This window comes from Ursus americanus, chromosome 14, assembly GCF_024610735.1.
Source record: "Ursus americanus isolate L20-20 chromosome 14, mUrsAme1.1.p, whole genome shotgun sequence".
In the NCBI taxonomy this organism is placed as follows: Eukaryota; Metazoa; Chordata; class Mammalia; order Carnivora; family Ursidae; genus Ursus; species Ursus americanus.
This window is the reverse complement of record NC_142140.1, coordinates 66506534-66514204: the sequence shown is the minus strand read 5'-3', so window position 1 is coordinate 66514204 and position 7671 is coordinate 66506534.

The window sequence follows — 7671 nt, the reverse complement described above, 5'->3', positions numbered from 1 at the left end:
CCAAGGGATGCTCACCCTCCTGACTGTCCAAACATGGTCCCATCTAGCGTGCCAGAATAATTAGAACAGGACCCCAAGTCTAAGCCAACCAGTACATGGAAATCCCCCAACCATAGGGAATGTTTCAAAAATGGGTATGGAAACTAATTGGAATCATATGAGGAAAAGATTGCTCCAGTTTTTTTGGAAATAAATTTCTCTGCTTCTAATCGAGACTCACTGGAAGAGACACTCTCTCTTCTCCAGGATGGTGTGTATGTGGTACTATAGCCATTTTGCCAGCAGGAGGAAAGCCAGGAGGATACATAGCCAGCACAGAGAAAGGTACAGCTAAGGGAAATGCAGAGAAATAGACAGAATCCACAGATTCAGCTAACCTTGGAGACTGCTTTATTTCTGGAACTTCCAATTACTTGAGCCAATTAGTTTAATTATTTTTAAGCCAGTTTGAGTACTGGGTTTTCTGTTAATCTTCAACATGGAGATCTCTAACAGAAACATTCCGATTCCATGTAGCTTATGAAAAGTGCCATAGGATTTTATGTTGATCTTATTTATTTGTAGTCCCAAAAACTTCTTTACATCTGGACAGAACCTCCTCCCTCTTCTTCCTATCAGCGTCTCTTGGTGGCTGCCTCTTTGGATCACTGCCTAGCAATCTGTTTAAAAAGGGAGACCCTGTTCCAGCCTTTCAGAACTCAGAGCCCATTGCACTCACCACTCTTTGTGAGACCCCTAGGTGTTTTTACCCTGTCCTAGTTCTTGTCACTGCCATTCCTTGAGTGTGGATCAGGCATCTGTGCGACATCCCAGGGTTGCAGCTCTTCATTGGTTGCCTTCAGAAAAATCCAGCACCCTTATTATGGTCGAGAAGACCCTCTGTGTTCTGTACTGTGTCCAACTCCCCAGGCTCATCCTGGACCATTCTCCCCTTCCCAGTCTCCTTTCTAGTCACACAGTTTTTCTACTACCTCTAAGGACCCATACACTTGTGTCTCCAAACATTTAAGAAGTACTCTTCTTTCTGCCTGGAATCCTCTCCTTTCCAATGTGTACCTATACTGCTCTTGTTCACCCTTTGAGTCTCAGCCCAGTGGTTGCTGCTTCAAAGATGACTCATCTGACCCCCTAAGCGCAGTTTAGTTCCTGTATTATGAGCCCCCACCCACCTCATCTTTCCCTTTTCATAGCACTTCTCTTACTTGCAGCAACTAAGTCAAACGCTAGATTCGTAAGCTTCCACTGGAAGCTCCGTGGAGGTATTTTTGCTCACTACTAGGTCACCAGTTCTCAGTGCTGTCTCTGGCATACAGCTGGTTCTCAATATATATGGCTCATGACTGCATTAATATTTCTGGCTGTTTCTAAAATTGAAGCTATTGACATTACCCAGGTATAAATGCAGAGTACATCTCTAATGACTCATGTCTAGTGACTTGGAGAGAACGCTGGGTAAACACTAATAAATTCTTATTCTCTGACTCTCCATTTTCTGGACAACATGCAGAACATCAGCTTTATAATATGACATCCATTTATATCTTATAATAGATCAGGCTCTCAACCAGGCCCTCAGTATACTCCATTTCCAACTTCTAAAGTTCTTCAAAGGTCATTTTATTAATCTCACTCTGCGGGTGAGAAAGCTGAGACAAAGAGGAGAAGCTAACTTCACTTGCTAATTATGTGTGGATCTAGTGCCACCATCCCCACCACAGACCACCATGTTGATTTTCAGACCTGAACGATGACTTCTCCTGAGTCTACGTGAGTGAAGAGTCTGTGGTTACTTGGGTTACCACGACTCTGGGGGTATGTGTGCAAGCACAGGTGTGTGGATGTGTGTGCTGTTATGGACTGAGTCATGTCCACCTCAAGTTCAGACATTGAAGCCCCAATTTTCAGCGTGATAGTATTTGGAGATGGGGCCTTTGGGATATAATTAGGTCTCGATGAAGTCATAAGGGTAAAGTCATGATGGGATTAGAATCATTATAAGTAGAAAGAAGAGAGCTCACTGTCTATCTCTCTGTCTCTCTCTGCCATGTGAGGACATAGTGAGAAAGTGCTCATCTGCAAGAAAGGAAGAGAGCTCTCACCAGAACGTGACCATGCTGGCACTCTGATCTTGGATTTCCAGCTTCCAGGACTATGAGAAGATAAATATCTGTATCTAGGTTTTTTTTTGAAGATTTTATTTATTTATTCATGAGAGACACAGAGAGAGAGAGGACAAGCAGGGAGAGCCGCAAGCAGAGGGAGAAGCAGACTCCCCACTGAGCAGAGAGCCTGATGTGGGGCTTGATCCCAAGACCATGGGATCATGACATGAGCTGAAGGCAGTTGCTTAACCGACTGAGCCACCCAGGCGCCCTGTATCTGTTTTTTAAGCCCCCCAGTCTATGGGACATTGTCATGGAAGCTGAGCTAAGCAAGACATTTGCATACAGGAAGTCTATTTCACATCTCTATCCATCTGATATCATCAACCCCATGCCTTAAAAATTTCAAAGACTTCCCATCAGTCTTGGAACAAAAATTTCTGAGGTATCTCCCAATAAAATTATCGAATATCTGGACTACATTTCTGGAATGAGTCTTAATATTCAAACTTTTAAAAATGGCTAAACGCATTCAGAACAGAACATCATTCACTTTTATGTCAACATAATTTCATGCATTTGAGTTGAAAACTCATAAATGTTTAAAATTTCATTGATCAGAGGGATAGTGGCTTTTTTTTTTTTTTTTAAGACTCAGCTGTACTGACTCCCAGAGTTCATGGGTGTCAGAATTCTATCGCAGGTTAACCAGATGTCAATTTGCCTGAGGAAAACCCTTTGAATGAGGGTTTATTCAAAGGAAAAAAGAAATCAGGAAATTGGCAACTTTGAGTAAGTTTCTGTAAATGTCCAAGTCATTATATAGCAGCAGAGCCATTCTGAGTTTAGTAGAAACTCTGTCATTCAGCCAAGCCAAGTATGCCATTAGTCCCATGTGTCAGTCCTTTGCTGAAGAGGGGACCATACATGAAAACAGAACAAGACAGTCCAATAAAACTTTTTAAGAGAACGAGGCATGAATAGTATTAGACCAAGTCCCTTCCAACAGAGTATAATACACAGGACAGACAGACCTTCCATTCACTTCCTTACACGCCCTTGGCAGTGTGGGCACATTGAAAAGGCAGAAAATGGAGCTTGGAAGGAGATGCTTATGCATGGTAGCATGGTGGCACGGTAGCACGGTAGCTAGTAGCAGTTGTGCCTAACAGAACTAGTGGCATTCAGCAGATGATGGGCAGAAGACCATGCCCATCTTCCTAGAAGTGCCTTGTCCCAAGGGCAGGCACAGAGATGGGGCCATAAAGGAGAATAGGGAGGAAAGGCAAGCTTCATGTGGAACTTAATCAGGCAACTGACTTATTTATGAAGACCTGTGAGAGACACCACCACAGACAACAACCTTGGGGTAGATTTTCTTGGCTCTGAAGTCTATATGGGTAAAAAGATGGTGGGAAGAAAGGGTTTAATGTGAGTTAGAGAATGTTCTTTGCTTCTAGTTAGGTGACTGGAGGAGAAGAATGCGTAGTGATGTGAAGATTAGGGGAAGGAATCCAAAAGCATAGACATGGAGCACTGGAAAATGACCCTCTTTCCTTTCAAAATGAAATTTTTCCTTAGTGTGCAATGCTTTAAAAAAAATCACTTAAATAATTGAATAGATTTTAAAAATAAAATAGCTGGTAACAGAATCCAGGGAACTGGGACTTGTAACTGGAAGGAAGTGGGGAAACTGGAAGGATGAAACGAGGAGGTTTTTATATAACCCAAGATAAGTAAAGAGGATCTGAGTTTCCACAGAGAAGCACAGAGAGATGTCCCGCAGAATGGGAGTACAAGGTAGGACTGTGCCTAAATATTAACTAAGATACAGTGGAAGCCAATATGGAACAAACATGCCTTCCTTTAGATGTTTTTGCCAGAAAGGAGTTCTGCCACAATGTCCAATATCATTTGGTTGCCTAAATATTCTATGGAGTATTAGTAAGGTTGAACTCCGTCCAACATTCCTGGAGAATTTTCATTCACATAATAAAAATACAAGCTGGTACATGGGTGATAGGACAACCCAGCAAAGCCCAGTGGATCCGAGAGCCTAGACTTCATTTGGGGCAGAGGACAATGTGAAAAATTAGTCGGGGATTTGGTGATGTACAAATTCAACTGAAGTGACAGATTTATGTGGCTTATAATGATTCTGGTTTTGAAACACAACATGAAATGCCAGACAGTGAGTGTTCGGAGACCACCAGCATTGGAGAGGCCTCTCCATGAGGCTGCCACATTATTTATATTAAGGCCTTTTCTGCACACGGAGCAGTTTCATTTTCAAAGGGAAGACTGGGGTCCTTGATTTTCAAACTACAATACTACGCTGACCTCAGAGACATTCGCTTTCCCAGCACACCAGGCCTTCCCTGAGTCTACGGTTGAATTTGGGCAGAAGACACACCACACACTGTTTGATTGCAGTTGTCTTTGTTTTATTTACAAATCATAAGCACAGTTGGGCCGCCGAGCACATCTCTCACTAAGGCTCTTGCCAGCCCAGAGCAGATGGAGACATAAATCAGGCCCCAAGGCTCTCCCTCCACATCCAGTCACATCAGACGGTTGTGTGTCTCGGGCCCCTTTGTTTCCTGTAATTAGTTACTTGCCCCTTATGTGTGCGCGGGACCTCAGAGAGACCCACATCCTCCACTTTGGGGCCAGAAGCAGGGCCAGGCAGTCATGGCCATGGACGATTTATGCCCCATGTGGTCTCAGCTCCTCGGTTCCCCGTGGAATACTGGGCCCTTCCAATGTCATTTGTTTTATTTTCTGGTCATTTCCAGTTGTGCCACGTGAAATTTCTACTTGCTTTCCTGGGAGGTTTCAAGTATTCTAAGTAAACAGGCCAGGATTTGAATTGTTCTAACGACCTCATCCCCAATAGAAAATCCTATATGGTGTCTTTTATCCTAATTCATGCTTTTCTTTTTTTTTTTTTTAAGATTGTATTTATTTATTTGACAGAGACAGCCAGTGAGAGAGGGAACACAAGCAAGGGGAGTGGGAGAGGAAGAAGCAGGCTCCTAGCAGAGGAGCCCGATGTGGGGCTTGATCCCAGAATGCCGGGATCACGCCCTGAGCTGAAGGCAGACGCCTAACGACTGCGCCACCCAGGTGCCCCTCATGCTTTTCTTTTTAAATCAATTCTGTGATGGTATCATTTACATACAGTAAAACGTACCCATTTTTAGTGTACAGTTTGATGAGTTTTGACAAGTGCATATACCCATGAAACTACTACCACAGTCAAGACAGGCAACATTTCGATCACCCCAGAAAGTTGCAGGCAACCAGTGGTCTCTTTGTTGTCACTAGAGAGTGGCTCTCTCTCTTCTAGAATGTCCTGTAGAGGGAATCATGCAGGCTACAAACTTTGAGTCTGGCTTCTTTTACTGAACATGTGTTTTTGAGATTTACCTTTTTAAAAACAAACAAACAAAAAAACCCTTATCAGTAGTTCCTTTCTATTGGCAATGAATAAAGCTGCTAATAATATTTGTGTAATAATATTTGTGTAAGGTGTTTTGTTTTTTCTTCACAATTTACAAGGCATTTTATTTCTTTATTGAGGTATAATTAACAGTGTTATATTAGTTTCAGACGTACAATATAATGACTCAGAAATTCTATACCATTCTCAGTGCTCAAGACAAGTGTATTCTTTTTTAACTTATTTTATTTAAATTCAATTGGTTAACATACAGTGTATCATTAGTTTAGTAATTCATCACTTGCATAGTACACCCAGTGCTCCACTGCCCTCCTTCATGCCCATCACCCAGTCACCCCAACCCCACCCAAGTGTATTCTTAATCCCCTTACCGACTTCACTCCACCCTCACCCCTCTCCTACCCCCTTCCCCCAGGGTAACCACCAGTTTGTTCTTTCTATTTAAGAGTCTGGTTTGGGGGCTCTTTCTTCCTTTGTTTGTTCCTTTGTTTCTCAAATTCCACATATGAGTGGAATCAGATGGTATTTGTCTTACTCTGACTGACTTATTTCACTTAGCATAATGTCTCCGGGTCGGAGTTGTTTTTTTAATGAACTTTTTCATTTCCCTTGGGTAAATGCCTGGGAGTGGAATCACGGGGTCATATGGTGACTGTATATTTCACTTTCCTGCAAACTGCCAAACAGAGCTCCAAAATGCTTGCACCACTCTGCACTCCCTCCAGCCATGAACACGTTTCATTTGCTCCATGTACTGGCCAATCACACCTGTTACGTCAGTTTGGAGCAAGATATTTTTGAAATGTCAAAGCTTGAGTGTAAATTACCGCCTCCCCTTTCGTGGCTAATTGCTATTGATTTCTACCAAGTTGGCACTTAATAAATACGTGGATGCATCTTTAAAAAAATAAATGCTTTGTTAACCGCGTACAACAAATCCTAAATCTTTTCTTGTCCTGTGAGGACTCCTAAAGCAGGCACCCACACGAAGTCTCAGAAGCGCCTCACTTCAGTCTGCAGACAGACTGGGTACCAGCTCATGTTTGTTCTCTGGTTTACCCAAGTGCCTGCAGAGCACTGGCTGGGACCCAGTACGTTCTCAATAATAATTTGTTGAATACATGAATGACTGAATCTTCTGACTTACAGCTCATAATGTGCCATTCTGTTGTAGAGAACACAGTCATCTGAAATCCCCTGTCTGACAGGTTCGACTATTTGGAACATCATTAAGAACCAGGATAAACAAACAAACAAAATCCCCAGAAATTAAAAAAACAAAACAAAACTGAAAACAGCATCAGATATAGGCAAAATAGAGGTCCTATTTTCTCGTAGTTTGATTTTTATAAAAGCTCCCAAATTATGGCTAATTTATTCTGGACTTTATATTATTTTAGAAGGCTCTCCTACACATGCTTAAAAACACTCGAATGACACAGGAATAAATCTTGTCAGATAAAATTCACCCTCACCACCCAGTACCCCAGGTCTCTCCCCAGACACTCAATCCTAATAGTTTCTGGTCTATATATTCAGGAAATGTTAATGCACATAGAGTACAAGGTACCATTATCTATACTCTGTATCTAAAGGTGAACCAATATGTATACACTTACATTTAAACCGATTTGTACACTGGCATCTATATCCCTAGACATGTCCATCCACCTGATCCTTGGTACCCAATGAGAATACACTGAACACACTCTCCGTATCTTGCTTTTTCCAATTCACGTATTGCAGTCATTATGCAATGACTGTGTGTGCGCCATTGTTTTTAAGAACCAAACAGATTCCGTTATATGACCGTACCTTTTCTGGTTAATGAATCTATTGATTATTTCTCATTGTAGACTTCTGCTAGTACAGGCAGAGCTGTGGTAAATATCCTTGGAGAAGTGTCTTTATTATCATGGACAAAACACATCTTCGGTGCGTATTTTTAAAAGCAGAATTGCTAGGCTAACAACAATTTCCATTTTCCTTTCTCGTCCCTCATTTTAACATTTAAAATTTTGATCCATCTTGAATTTATTTTGAAGCAGTGATCATGCTACTTCCCCCCGCCCTGGGGTTATTTTCAAATTATTCCCCTTACTTACT